Source organism: Podarcis melisellensis (genome assembly GCF_964234715.1).
Source record: "Podarcis melisellensis genome assembly, chromosome: 4".
In the NCBI taxonomy this organism is placed as follows: Eukaryota; Metazoa; Chordata; class Lepidosauria; order Squamata; family Lacertidae; genus Podarcis; species Podarcis melisellensis.
In genome coordinates this window covers 77,764,395-77,778,364 of record NC_138531.1, presented here as the reverse complement: position 1 = coordinate 77,778,364, position 13,970 = coordinate 77,764,395, and the positions used below count along the sequence as shown (strand labels likewise).

The 13,970-nt window shown below is 39.6% G+C and overlaps 1 protein-coding gene and 1 long non-coding RNA gene across 9 annotated transcripts in view; one reads left to right on the top strand and one right to left on the bottom strand.

Annotated features, from left to right (window-relative positions):
• The window catches only part of FRY (FRY microtubule binding protein), a 192,863-nt gene that overhangs the window by 55,361 nt on the left and 123,532 nt on the right, over window positions 1-13,970 (top strand). The gene's annotated exons all lie outside the window — the stretch shown is intronic.
• On the bottom strand, window positions 2,995-9,906 carry LOC309369011. Its single transcript, XR_014168007.1, has 3 exons — window positions 9,548-9,906; window positions 7,823-7,889; window positions 2,995-3,499 (listed from the first exon to the last, which is right to left on the bottom strand). It is a non-coding gene; the product is annotated as an uncharacterized lncRNA (long non-coding RNA).

Sequence of the window (13,970 nt, the reverse complement as noted above, 5' to 3'; positions counted from 1 at the left end):
TGACTGTTGGGGTGAGGCTTAAATGCCACTTGTTTGAAATTGCAAGTGAGCTTGCTCATGCTTGAGCAGCAGCCTATTTTTAAAGTAACGTCTACCTGAGTTTGGAGAACAGCCATTATTATGTTGATTGCAAGGTGAGAGGAACCAGGTCAAGGTGGGAAGTTGAAACTCCGACTTGGAGCAGGTTTCTTGCTTTCTTTTCACCTTCCTTGCGCTTCCTTTACATGCTTGCTGTGTTTTCCTGTTTCTGTCCTGCTACAAAGTGCTCTCCATTAAATACTGTAGAGACTCAAGGGCATGGGAAGGGCAGAGTACAGAAGAACAGTGGCTCTGTATGCTTGGTCTGTGGCCTCCACAGCTGCAGGCATAGCATCGGTTCTTGGGAAAAGGTGTAAAGGAAACTTTGGTTTCCAAGTTGTGACCCAAGAGCCTCTCAAAATGTGATACTGCTACTCAGCTGTCATTCTCAGTGTCTCAGCATGGCTAGGAGCCAACTAATCCCTCACCTGAGACACAGTGGGCCAGTTCAGACATCACAGTAAACTCTCCCCTCACCTCCAGCATGACTGCAAGGAGGAGGCTAGAAGCTTTCATGTCCATTTTGGATTAACTGTGGTTTAGTGTTGCATCTCAGCCTACACTGTGGGCCATCTTAACTAAGGTCTGAAACAAACCATATTTTGAAATTGGCTTGTTTCAATCAAACAATAGTTAAGATTAATAAGTTGGTTGGGTTTCTATGAAACGGCAAGCTGCAGCTAACCAAAAACTGAAGTGGAAGTTTCCAGTTTTGCCCTGTGGTCACCATTGTCTGAACTAGCCCATTCTGTTATATTTGCATATGATGATCTGAGAGATCTAAGAGACCATGGGGGAGATTATGGAAAACCCTGAAGGTCTTCTGCAGGAAGAATACTGACAAAACAATGTGAAACTGAACTCAGTACAGCTGTACTGAATGAGTAGGTAAGTGTTGTTATGCAGGTCATTGCTGCATAAGAATTGGCATTGCCTGATTTAAACACGGTCTGTAGCATCAGTCAAGGCATACCATTGAATCAGTAGTCATACGTTTCTCTTAATAATATGGTTCAGTGCCCTTATTAACAAGTACAACATTTTTGTGCTGACGCATTGGTACGAATCAGCATCAAAGCTTACATTCATCCATCCCAAATGGATTCCTGATGTATTATAATATAATGTAATATTAATAAATAAAAATCATTCTAGTACTGTATTGGTAATTAATTATTTACAGTAAGTAACAATTACAAGAATTTAACGGCATTTTAAAATAGTTAGCTTTTTGAAACCATTGCTTAAATATTTCAAAGCACACAGCATTTCTAAGTGACTGTGAGGACATGCCTAAGCAGGTTTACTCAGAAGCAAGTCATACTAGTGAGTAAGCCCCACTGAAGTCAGTAAGTGTGCTTATATGATTGCAGTCTACGTGAATTAACTTTCAACATACAGTGGTACCTCAGGTTACAGACGCTTCAGGTTACAGACGCTTCAGGTTACAGACTCTGCTAACCCAGAAATACAGTAGTACCCTGGGTTAAGAACTTTGCTTCAGGATGAGAACAGAAATCGCGCAGCAGCGGCACGGCAGCAGCGAGAGGCCCCATTAGCTAAAGTGGTGCTTCAGGTTAAGAACAGTTTCAGGTTAAGAACGGACCTCCGGAACGAATTAAGTTCTTAACCCAAGGTACCACTGTACTCTGCCTGTTCTCAAAACATGAAGCCTGCAGCCATGCAGATGCTGTTGGACTCCCAACTCCCATCATGGCCAGTGCTCAGGAACAATGGGAGTTGTACTACAACAATATAGCCACAGGGCTACAGGCTCTCCATCCCAGTATAATTATTATTGTATTTTTTTATATCCCATCTTTTCCCCTGACAGCAGGGACTCAAGGCAGGTTTTAATGTTTGATGTTTTAATATGTTTTATATGTACTGTAAGCCGCCCAGAATGGCTAGGGAAACCCAGCCAGATGAGTGGGGTATAAATAATAAAATTATTATTTGTGTTGTTGCTGTTGTTGTTGAACAGAAAGAGCTAAAAGCATAAGGGGCGATTAAAAAAATAAACAGTAATAGAATGTAAACTTTTTATCTATATTAAATCTATTAAAACATACAAATAATTGCAGTAGAAACTTCAAAGCACCAGTATGAAATGGAAAAGTATTTCAGACTCATAATCATGTAAAGGAATCACTCCTCAAAGCAAGAGTCCATTTTGGCTTCAGCTAATAATATACACATGGCAACTAATTTAGCCTAATGCACACAGGTTAGACCAGATGTTTTGTGAAGACAAACAACTGGTCCCTTTTGGAGGGACGGGAGGAGCCTGTAGAGGACTGGGCGGGTTGGGGACTGGTTACAGGAAATCACATTCATGGCATTCTGAATTACCTTTAAAAAACAACAAAAAACAAAAACAAAAAAGCCACCCTGAAATTATATGGATAGGACAGACCAACTGAGTCGTGTCAGGTCAAGTGTTGAATGTTTTGCAGGCAAAATGTGATGTAAGATGGCCCCTTTTCAAGGCCCTTTTCAGGACTCGCAAATTTTGTTAATACATGTTGGTATTCAGTCCACAGACAGACCTGATGTGCACTCCTAATATATATCCAGTGTGTACTCTCAACATTCAGTTTGTGTTGACTTCCATTTCTAAAACATGGCTTTATAACCAGTTTTATGGTTTATAATACCCTTCTCACTTTTTTAGTTTGTTTTCGTAGTAGGGTTGCCATCTGGATGTATGGCAAATGTAGATTTTGGTGAATTTCCTTAAAAATAGCTCAAAAACTTAAATTTTCATTGACTTTGCCCCCCAAAAGCTCAATTTCCAGATTTTGACTATTTTAAATATGGCAACCCTATTTTATAGCAGCCACATGTTTTAGAACCACTGCCTTGTTTTAAAGGGAACAAAATTCAGCTCAAAGTGAGTCATGACAATAACAAACCTTCAAAAAGAACCAAAACATATTCATAACATTTCAGTCAATTTGCTATATCTACATCAGCATAATAATAAAACACAGTAACTCATCAGTGAAATGAAAGTAAAAACAATACTGGAACTTGCTTTTGTGTACATTTTATTGTCGTAACCTGCCCTGAGGTCTTTGGAGGAAAGGTGGGTGAACATTTTCCAAATTAATAGTAATAAATTAGTAAGCAATAAATGTGGGTCAATACCAACACAGTAATTCAAAAAGAATCTGATAAATCCATGCTTAATATAAACATTACAATTTCTATTTAATTTATATCAATACTTTACCAGGATATCAGCCTTCTCTTCACTTACAGTACTCATGCATACCTGAAGCCTCGAACCCAAAGGAAATCTTCATGCACCAATCCCCCATCTGTTCAGTCACAACGGCATCCATTCATACTGTGTGTGCTTGTTTAGTATTTGAATTTGTTTGTTTCGTCATGTGAGTCCTCAAGTGAAGATGTGGGCCTTGAAAAGAAGAATATAAATACATATATCCATAAAAATTCAATTCACTACATAAAAATGTAGACAAAGACAACATGGCGACTTTTTAAAATGACGTATCAGCACACTCCTATGCAGGTTTACTCAGAAGTTATCCTCAATGAGTTCAGTGGGGCTTACTCAGTAATGAATTTGTTTAGGATTGCAGTCTTGAGTCTGGAGTCATATGCATTTACCTGGGAGCATCTAATGTAGAAAGTAAGCTCCTGTCAGTGCAGGGTTCCTTCCTTGAACAATGGCACTCCCTTCTCTCCTTCCACTTCAGCCCCCCAAATCTGTTCTTTGGGTTGTGGGGAGGTTCACAGATGGAAATTGTTCCACTAATAGAATGTGTTCATTGGATACTGCCCGAGACCACTGGGTACATTGAGTTCTCTGATTTAAAATTATACTTTTATTACTATGGGGCAATTTTGGGCATTAATCATACTCAGAGTAGACTACTGAAATCACTGAACGTAAGTATTCTTATATACATATATTTATATGAGATCTGAGGGACATTGAGGAAGACACAGAGCTTGCAGGATTCACTGATAAGCGATTGTTGACACATTAATCATTAGAAATGAGAAACATTGTCATAATAGCATCATGGACCCAAACAGAGGACCATATTTGGGGGGGGGGCAGCCATTCCATATTAGACATCCAGAACATGGCTTGGAAGCAGCAAATCAAACAAATTTTACATGTGTACAAAAAACCCATGGTGACTTTTATTTTCTTTCATCTTGGGAGTTCTATCCCATCTTTTTAAATGAATTTTTAAGGCTGCAAACAAGTGCATATATTAAAATACATAAAATGTATTGATTTGAAAAAGTAAACTAACATTTCAGGTTTGTTTTTTTAAAAAAACAGATTTAGTATAAAAGCATCAGGCTCTGGCTAATTTTAATAGCAGTGCCAAAAATTTGCTTCCTGGGGAAAAAAGTAGGCCTTGGCTGTCTTTCAGAAGACCAACAGGAATGGGCAGGGTGTTCCACCATCTTGGCACCAACGAGGAAAGAGCTCTGGGCCCACCCCACCCTGGCTTAAAACTGGTCGTTCCCCCAAAAGCCTTTTGCTCCAAACATTTCCAGAATTCATAAACTGAAGCATATGCAAGTGGCATTTTATGTTTCTCTACAGCTCTAACTGCCACACCTTTTGTACATCTGCATATATCTTACTCATCAGTTCTGAAGTAAACATTGCACAATGACTGTTCATTGGTTGGCATAAGAGCCAGGTGGGTAATTTTGGCGGCACCTCCCTGACTTCCCTGATGCCTTTCACAGTTGCTGCTCTCAGCCCTGTAAATGAATAATGGCACTGAAAATCACAGGCACGCCTTATTAACGTTTCATATGCCAAAATGGCTATCCAGATCCTCTTGTCGCTAACTTAGCTAATGGCAGCAGTGCAATGCTGCCATACTGGGATGGGTATGCTGGTCCTAGGGACCTGGCTTTTCTAGGTTTCTGTGAAGAGAGGCCTTTCACAGCAGACTTGTTATTTGCATTAACCCCCCAAGGAGCTAATAGGAACATGAGAAGCTGCCTTATACAGAGTCGCAGCCATTGGTCCTGCTGGGTAATGCTGATTCTTCCTTTCTTTTGACATTTCGCCTTCATGATGCAATATACTAGTTGAACATAAGAGTTTATGATAGGCAGGATGCAAAGTACAACGTGGACTGAGGAGATCTTGTAAGAGTTATTTTGAGGAAAGACAAGTGGGTATTGCCTTTAAACTTTGCTCAGCATTTTAAATGCTTGTACAGTGGTACCTCGGGTTACATACGCTTCAGGTTAGATACGCTTCAGGTTACAGACTCCGCTAACCCAGAAATATTACCTTGGGTTAAGAACTTTGCTTCAGGATGAGAACAGAAATCGTGCTCCGCGGCACGGCGGCAGAGAGAGACCCCATTAGCTAAAGTGGTGCTTCAGGTTAAGAACAGTTTCAGGTTAAGAACGGACCTCCGGAACAAATTAAGTACTTAACCCGAGGTACCACTGTATCATGTTCTCACTAACTTTTTGTTGTTGATGATGATTTGTAAACGCCACAAGTCTGCATTAAATCCTAAACCCCTATGTGACTATACCCCCTATATGTTTAGTGTAGTATTTCCAGTATATTTCACTCTGTAGATAGGACCTTGTGAAGCAGATGTTGGCTTTCCCATTATGTTCCATATCCCTACGAACGATCATGTGGACCAATGCTTCCCTCACAGGTATCGCTCCATCATTCTTCCTCTGCTCCTCTACTTCTGTCTGTTTCCCCCTTCATGTTTATAAACAGAGATTAAGTGGATGCCCACATTCTCACATCCACTGGTTTGTGCTGCTTTTTTTAACCAACGGTGCACAACACTTAAGCAGAACTGTTCCCTGTCTATTTCGCAACGCCACAGGAATATCCTCCTCTCTCTCTTTTTTTACGATAGTTCATCAAAGAAGTGCATATGAGTGCATAGCATTTTGTGTGCCCATTAGGAACTTTCAAACACATTCAGACTCAGTGCAAGACTGCTCAACAGATGCTAGCAGAAGTGTGTTTTTATACAGGCTGCAATCCTAGCGAGGCACACTTCCTTGTGAGCAGGCTCCGTTGGGACACCTTGGGATTTACTTCAGATTCAACTTGCTAAGGGCTGCGCTGTTGGATTTCAGTCCAGCAAAGCATATCACAAGGTAAAAGAAGGGAAAGGGGGGTGGGATGTTAAGAAGTTGTGCTGGTGCTAGAGTAAAAATATTCCCAAAGATGATACAAGGCTATAAATACCTTGAAAACCTTGATGGATTTGGATGGATTGTAAGTGCTCCTCTTTAAACACAGGGTCACAGGTCACGTATACTTAAAGCACATTTAAAGGATGTGGGCTTTCCCAAAAGGATTCGGGGAGCTGCAGTTTGCTAAGGGTGCTAGGAATTATAGCTCTGTGAGGGGTAAACAACCACTTTCAAGATTGAGGTGGAAGTTGTATGCTTAGTTTAAAGGTAATTTAAATGTATGTTGATGTGGCCACAGTTTTTAGGGAAGTGCTGTTGTGCACCTCCCAGTCATCCCGGTGGGACTCGCACAGGAGAACCTATCTTGACTACCCCATGATGGCAAAATGGAACCACCAGGTTCAGAGGTCACATTGTGCCTCTGAATATCACAGAGATTTGCTGCCTCCTTGCCTTGCTTGTGGGTTTCCTGGAAGCCTCTGGGCTGCTTACAAGATGCTGGACCAGATGAACCTGTGGTCTGAGAGAGTAGGACTTTTTTATGTTAACATGTTCATAGATGAGTGATCTGTGTCTGTTATAATAGTTATTATTTTTTTTAAAAAAAAACCTACTTCAAATGCAGCTTATTCATTGTGTTTGTGTTTAAGTAGTGTGTGTATTTTATGAAATGAAGTGCTCTTGATTTACTTTTATCATTTTAATGGATTGTTTGGAAATTCTTTGAAGTGGCAGTACTGTTGCATGATTCTAAATAGACCTCTGTGCCTTTAAAAAAGGTATATTTATCTAGTGCACTGATAATGCAAGTTACCTCTGCTGTTCTGTAATGTGAATCAGGTTGGTATTTGGACACGTTTTCAGCTGTGAAATCTTCTACTCCATAGATATGACACATTTCTTAACAAAATCTATTTCTTTGAACACCATGTCTGAAAATTTCTCATTGAAGTTCCTAGTTTTGTGGGTAGCTTCCCTACATACTGGTTTGGTCTGAAGTTTGCTGTTTTTTCTTTGAAAAATTAAAATCTGGGGCTGCAATTCTATGGACACATAACCTGGATTGGACTAAGTTCCATTGAAAATTATTAGACCTGTATAAAACTGCTTTGAGGTTTGCTTGCTTCTTCTTTTTTTATAGTCGAGTGGTATATAAACATTGCGTAGGACTGAACCACAGTTGCTTTACTTCCTTGTTTACTCTCTCATGCAATGCCTAGGGGATATCTAACCTGATGTTGCAGGACTGATGCAGCAGTATCCCCTCCTTTGAGTGGTGGAAAAAACTGCTCTGATTTCTCTGGATCAATTGACTACAGATCCTGACTTAGAATTTGATGTAATAGTGCCTTTCTTAAAAGATGGGTAGTTTCCTTCTTCGTACACTTCCTATTAAATTATAAAATAAGTTTTAAAAACCAGGCTGCCACCCTCAACTCTCTGAAGGTCTTTCCCCTTAAGTGATTCCACTTTTTCTTTCTCATTGTCGTTTACCCTTGCAGAATCCCTATGTGAACCTAGCTGTCTCCTTTCCTCCAAGGCCAGCCTCAATGCCTACCTTTTCTGTGAAACTTTTGCCACAGTCGACAAAGTCCTCCTTCTCTGTTGAAACTAAGTCTAAGCACCTGTAATAAAAAAAATTCTTTGTTTATCATTGTCTCTGTTTTCCTCCCTTCCCTGTCAGCATATAACACCTCCGCTTAAAGATCTGAAATGGTTGCCCATTTGCTACCAGGGCAAGTTCGAGGTGTTTCTACTAGTATATAAAGCCCTTTAAATTTTGGGACTGGTTTCCTTTCTTTACCCCATATACGCCCATTTGACCACTTCAATCTGCGGAACTGTCACTGCCACAAGTGCCACTTAATACTAGTTCCATCCTTGTGAGAAAACACTCTTTTAGTGTGGCAGCACCTACACTTTGCAACTCTCTGACACCAGGCAGTATGTGTTGTTATGTAGGGCATTGCTACATCACAACTGGCACTGCTGGATTTACACATGATCTGTAGCACTGAGTGGTTTCCAATCAAGGCATTCCATTTAGGGCAGGCTTCCTCAACCTTGGCCCTCCAGATGTTTTTGGCCTACAACTCCCATGATCCCTATCTAGCAGGACCAGTGGTCAGGGACGATGGGAAATGTAGTCTCAAAACATCTGCAGGGCCGAGGTTGAGGAAGCCTGATTTAGGGCCAATTGAATCAGTAGTTGTAAGTTTCTCTTAATTATATGGTTCAGTGACCATCATTAACACATATAACATTTTTGTGCTGATTCATTAGTACAATTCTTGATTTTAATCACCTTTTGAATATTCAATACTTTTGAATATTCAAAATGTTTAGATGTTGTTATTGATAATTTTTATGTTTTATTTTATATTTTGGGAAACCACTGGGAAGGTTTTGTTTGTTTTTACAATCCAATGGTATATACATTCTATTAGATAAATAAATAAATAAAGTCGAGAGTCAATGCGAAAAGTGTTTCTGCTGGGTAGAATTCCATCTTATAACAGTTCTTCTGCCTTTTTTCTTTCTTTCAAGAGAACATCCACAGGAAACAGCTTTCAAGAAATAACTTATTTTTCCCACTGTCACCATCCAACACTTCGTTAATCTTTCTTCAACTGGCTATTATTTGTAATGAGATTTTTAACTGGCACCAGATAACATACCCCACCCCCGCCCCCCTGAGAACCCTGGAGCATCATAATTTCCACAGTGTAGGAATCCTGTTGTAACTAATACCTTTTGAAGATGAGAAAATTACTTAACTGTAATGCATGATCTTTGAACAATATAATTAGAACAAATAATCCCACGACACCCTTTTGCTACCTTTCATTCTGAAGGCCCTGGAAACAATGGTGATTTACTTTTTGCTTAATTTATCATTACCAGAAGGAAAGTGCATGTAGGATTTCAGTACTTTGGTAAATGATTTGTTGAAAGCAAGTTTTTGAAGGACAGGGCAGGGGTCAGCAAACTTTTTCAGCAGGGGACCGCTCCACTGTCCTTCAGACCTTGGGGGGGCAGACTATATTTTGAGGGGGGGGGAATGGACGAATTCCTATGCCCCACAAATAACCCAGAGATGCATTTTAAATAAAAGCACACATTCTATTCATGTAAAAACACGCTGATTGAGAAGGCGACTGGGCCGGAACAGGCCCCTGGGCCTTAATTTGACTACCCATGGACAGAACATTCTATTAGTACTAGAGAACTAAAGCCAAATATAGGGTTGGGTGTTTCAAAGCCATGTATCTACTAGACCTACAAACTGACTCCTGTTGCATCCACACCACATTTAAAGCAGGTTCGGCAGGCCTGTAAATCACTTGACTTCCAAGAAAGAATTATGGGAACTGTAGTTTATCCCTCACAGAGTTAAAATTCCCAGCACCCTTAGCTACCATTCCAAGGATACTTTGGCGGAAGCCACTTGCCTTAAATGTGCGTAAAATGTGCTTTAATTGAATTACGTGAATCCAACCTCCATTAGGTTAGGTTACAGGGTTGGAATATATTTTTGAATAGCTACAGTACTGTAGTTGAGAGAGACCACAAATTGCACCATCCGCCCAAAAGCACAATGTACAGTATGTTGCTTTGAGCCTCTTGAAGGGTGGGATACAAAGCCAGTATATGCTTGACATAAAAATAAGCATTCAGTTACTTCACATTACTGCCTCACATAGTTTTGTTTCTTTAGGTTTCCCCCACTCTGAAGTATCTGCAGAATTGATTATTATGTTTTGGATGTGCCATAGAGCTGATCTCATGACACCAGGCATAATAATCCATTATGCCAATATAGCTTGTCATTGTGCCTGCTGGAAAGTGTTGTCCCACTACAAGTGTTCTCAAATGACACGTGATGTTTATTGCTAATGAATTATATCAGTTTGTTGTTTTACCCACACAGTGCTTCACATTGTTTTCTCCCATTTTATTTTCATGTGCGTGTTTGGCTACACATTATTTAAAATATACGGCTCTTTAGTGATATTACTGATTGTTGAGTGACACGCCTTTGAACGCCTTCCCGCTGCTAGAATGAAGTTAATACTGCATTGCATTTGTTAGGTTTTGTAAACCACCCAGAAGACCTTGGCCAATGGGTGGTCTAGAAATAAAATAAACAACAACAGCATGGAAAGGCAGAGGTGAGTGAGGCAAGAACAAATGGGTACAAGTTATGAAAATTATAATTGCTCAATAAATAAATAATTCTGGTAGCTTTGACCAGAGGTTTTGGGTATTTAAACAGTACCCTGAACCATCAGGAAACTAGAAATATTATCTCTTTGTGTCTTGAAATTTCCTGGTTTTAGAACAGACTGACACCCAGAGAACGGCAACTAGAATGGTCAAGGGGTTGGTGTGTTTTTCATGTGAAAAGGATAAAACAATGGGGATTTTTAGATTTGTTTGGGGAAAGGTGAAGGGGGACATAAAATAGATTTACAACATTAGAAATGTTGCAGGGAGATAAATTTTCTCTGCTCTCTCAGTATACTAGAACTCGAAATTGAAGATGTTCAGAATTAGATGTGCTATTGTCCAGCAAATATTAGCCCCAAATCCATTGCTTTCTATGTATGATGGACCTTGGTTGCTTTATAAGGAGGTGGTTATGCATTTATTGGCAGCTGCATGATGTATAAAGCTGGCAGGGTACATGACTCATCATGTAGGGTGGCCAATGGCATGGGCAAAGTGGACGGGTTTAAAGAGATCTGGTACAGTATTCAGTTCCTCTCCTTTGTAAATGTAGGGGGACATGCATCCATGAGATTCTCACGGATCTTTTTGGAGGGAGGTATTAACATGGTCAGATATATAGGGTGGAATACAATGTCATGCTAAGAAGGTGGTTTCATCAGTGCCAGACAGAATGATCTTTTCTTTCATCTCCTGACCCTCCTGAACAGATTTGGAGAGGAAAGGCGTAAAAGTCCCATTGATCTATAAGGACTTCTTGTTCTGGCATGGAGGCATGTTGTCTTTGTGTTCTTGTGAATGTCTCAGAGCCATCAGGGATGGCAGCAGTTGGAAACAAAAAAATGGACTAGGTCTGGTGAGCATGGCATAAAAAAACTTTATGCAGGTACAAGATGTTGTTGTGATTTTCTCGAATTAGAAAAAGTGGGCATTTTACCATCTCTTGATATGAAACCTTAATTTTTTTACATATGATCTTAATGGGTTTTGTAAGATGTTTGTGGTTTGAGACAATTCAGGAGTTGTTGGCTAGGTAGAGAGAATTTGCTAGAAATAATTGCATTACTAACAGTCAGTATTGAAAGCGAAAACATGACTTTATTATTTTAAAAACCAGAAGTGGAAAATGCCTATGTTTAGTTCCCGTCATAAGGGCGTTTCCATAAGTGAAAGGAAATATTCCCATAGTGATGTCATATTCCCATAGTGATGTGACGAGCTCCTACTATCAGCTATAAATAGCAGACAGATCTGCTGTCTTAAAGCAGTACTTGTGCGAGAATTTAGCATGTAAACTTTACAGCAAAAATAAACCTACTATTGCATAAAAGGTTTTCCAATAATCTCTTAAGTGTTAAAAATAGCATGTTTTTACAAATAGCAGATGAGAATTGGTTTGCTAGTTAACACTAGTAGAGCAATGAATCTGTGAAGCAGTCTTGTATTCTATAATCCCACCTCAACAGGGCTGAATAAATTGCTGACTAAAGAGTGGGTTCCTCCTTCTAGCTAGCTTAAGGCCTCTGCTTTAGTCTAGTTATCTGAAAATGTCTCTGTGTGAAGAATGGCCTCTCATACTACTCAACTGTAGAGTCCTTTAAAATCCCTGCATGTTTCTCTTTCCACATGAAAGAAAAGCAGTGGTAAAATTCTGTTGAATTTTTAAATGTTGGTAGCTGTGATGGATTTTGAGGTATAGGATTAGGAAAACAGGAGAACTGTGGCAATCTTTGTGTGATTGCAATTAGATGGTGAAGTGTTTTCATACTTGCATAGCTTCCAAAATTTGATGAAGGGGGAACAAGGGGTACTTTTTCTGAATGTGGGCACAGTACAGTAGAGCTGTAAAGGTCATCCACTTATGGGCGGTTTTTGGGACTTATGGCCAAGATAACTTTTGGAAATCAAATTACAGTGGTACCTTGGGTTACAGATGCTTCAGGTTACAGACTCCGCTAACCCAGAAATAGTACCTCAGGTTAAGAACTTTGCTTCAGGATGAGAACAGAAATCGCACAGCCGTGGCGCGGCGGCAGTAGGAGGCCCCATTAGCTAAAGTGGTACAGAACAGTTTCAGGTTAAGAACGGACCTCCAGAACGAATTAAGTTCTTAATCCAAGGTACCACTGTATACAAATCCCATTTTGTGTGTTAGATGTTATTTACACATTTTTAGTGGCACTCAGCCTCTCAGAATAAAAATACTAAAGCCTCTACCAAATTCTAAACTTTCTCAACCTTAAAAACTAAGTGCATGCTAGCAAGAATGTAAGATCTAAAAACTGGGACACTGCAACGTGTGTCTTCCTTTCCCAGACTGGCAAAAAGGTGGGATGCTTAGCACTGATGCCAGCTCTGCAAGCAGATCAATCATATGAGTGAAGCTGTACACCATTTTTTAACCTGACATATTTTTAGACATCAATCAAATTATATGTAATCTTACTTTATGCTAAGTACACAGCTATGTACTATCAGACATTGCCTTTCCCATGTACATAATGCAGCAACCTTTGCTGGTGCTAAGCTGGTCAGGATCTGACCAGTGCCTGGGTGATGCCCTAGGCAGTTTATCTATTGGTCGTTAACCTGCCCTGGTGTGCCCTTTCTATCCCTTTGTTTCATCATGTTGTCTATGGAATTATCAACACTGTTTGCTATAACAAGAATTCAACATTGCCACTCCGCAGAACAAAAGCAATGTAGTTACCGAAAAGTTAATATTCCTCTAAATTAAACTGTCAGAACATAGCTATGGAGATGGACTTTACATGTATCTTATTACTGAGAAGACTACTACTTTCTTTCTGGGATATGAAGCACATTTGCATTATCAATTTAAGCATTCTTCATATATGGTTGCATCATCTGCCACTGAAAATAGAGCCAGGTTCTTAAATATTGTTGGCAATATTCCATGGACTTCAGATGTCTCATAAGCTTCAGTTTGGAGCTTTGGGGGTTATTTTTTAGCTATATTAAATTATTATTGAATAAACCTAAAAAATTTCCGTAACAATTCCTGAAGTGCCTTCCCAGATAGGTGAATAATCAGTTGGTGGTCTTTGGGATACTGCATGCTAGAGGGAGTTATTGAATTGTCTTGTAAACTTTGTTCAGAATTCCCTGTTGATCAGGTCTTATGCAAGGTATATCGAGTGTTTATATTGCAATGTCAGGAATTCTACATGTTTATACACTGATGGTGCTTGTTTATAGAGAATGTCACAGCTGATTACAGGATTTCACTCCTTTAGGTGGAAAGCTGGGCATGCTTAAATTTCATTGATTTGGGAGTTCGGTGCATTCAACTATGCACTGGATTGTTGCCAAAATCTTTGCTGTTTTGGGTTATTAAGGTTTTGTGCTAGTTGTTCCAGGATGGTAGCTAGTGGTCTACAAATATCTAAGTAGATAATTATGCTTCTCAAAGTTATACATCTATAAAGAATACCAGGAGGAAGAAAGCCAGGAAA